Raw genomic sequence first — 1,766 nt, forward strand, 5'->3', positions numbered from 1 at the left:
CCACCGGAGCACCACACTGCAGAGCCCACACCCTAGAGACGTGTTCGCTGCTGGGGTCCCATTCCCTACTGGCAAGTGTGGACGTCTCCAGGTTCCATCTGCAGCTGAGCCCTGGGGAGGGCCACCCTGGGTTCTGGTTCCTGGAGACACTTCCTTTGTACCTTTGTCCCCCTGTGTCCCTCCCTTTCCCCTTAGCCCAGAGCTGGACACTGGGGATTGGAGACTTGGAGATATTTTGGCCAACAGCCCCTCCCTGTGCCCCAGGTTCTTTGGGAGACAGATGAGCCAATGGCCAGCCACTGTCCAGCTGGAGAGAAGTCCAGGGTTACCAGTGACCCCGAGGATGGTGAGTCTGACACTGGCAGAGGTAAATGTCCTATGTAAACTCTGTGGTTACAATACATTAAATTAAAAAAAAAATTGAAAGTCTTTCTTTCTTCCATGTCAGTGAGAGACAGAAAGAAAAAGACAGGCATGCTCGACAGAGTCTCATACCTCGCCTTCCCGGCCAGCCAGGATCATGGATGTACTCACATCTGGTTGACCGGGGAACTGAACCTGTGATCTTCCATGTGGATGTGGCCTCATCTGAACAGCACATTACCACTGTGTCCCCGAGCCAGCCTCGCATTGTTTCTTCATGTTCATTAGCTCATCGACTCCTTCCCACGGCCCTGTGAGGCAGGGATTATCAGTCTCTCAGAGAAGGAAGTTGAGGCCATGTCGCTTGTCCAGGGTCACATGGCTTGGGAGCCACAAAGATACTTTTATGGGGATGCAATTCAGTCCAGCTGGCACAAAGCAATTGCCTCATTGTGCCCGGGACTGTGGCTGGCGCTCCTGGGCAACCCAGACCTACCTGGGGTCTTGCAGAGGCAGACCAGGTGCAAGTGCAGCTCGTCAGGGTGTTGGAGAAGTCAAGGGAACCCAGAAAGGCTGCCAGCACAAACCGGTGCTTTGGGGCTTCTCGAGCTGGAAGACCAGGCAATAAACCGAGATGTGATTGAGGTGGCGGGGTGGGGAGCTCGGGAGAGGACGGGAGCACGTGCTTGGGCTGTGACACTCTGCCAGTGGACAGCCCCCAAGTGGACAGGAGAGAACTGCTGCTGATTTTTTGGAGCCAGAAGCAGCCTTGGAGAGCTACAGGTCAGAATCACTCTGGCAGCTTTTCCAAAATACCCTTCCCGGCTCTCCACTGCTCCCGGGGATCCCAAGCTGGTGTATCTTTCTCTGATGGAAAACTTCAAACATCAACGAAGTAAACAGAGAAGCGCAGTGAGCCCATTGGTGGCTTCCCTGGTTGTTAACATCCCCTCCCCACTCAGTGACGATGACGACAACCTATACATTTTTTTAGAATTATTTAATTAAATTAAATTAATTTATTTATTTTAATTTGATCAGAGAGGGAAAAAGTGAGAAAGCAAGCCACCAGGTCCTGGACTCGAGAAAGCCACCAGGGCCTGGACTGGACCCGAGGTCAGCCATGTGGGTGTCCAGCGCCCTTAACCACCACGTGACTTGCCAGCCCTGACAACCTATACATTTTTTAAAAAACATTTTAAAATTTATTTTGTGTATACATTCAATGACGTTGTTTAGCTTATGAAGTGAACATTTCAGTATGTGAACATTTCTCCCCAGTCCAGTTGATCAAAATATCTTCAACAGATTACACCACACCTCCCTGTCCCGTCAATGATCTGCCTCTGTATCCCTCCTCCAGATACAACCTATACATTTTTAAAAGTCCCCCGATAGGCAGC

Source organism: Tupaia chinensis, unplaced genomic scaffold (assembly GCF_000334495.1).
Source record: "Tupaia chinensis unplaced genomic scaffold, TupChi_1.0 Scaffold000575_1, whole genome shotgun sequence".
Classification (NCBI taxonomy): Eukaryota; Metazoa; Chordata; class Mammalia; order Scandentia; family Tupaiidae; genus Tupaia; species Tupaia belangeri.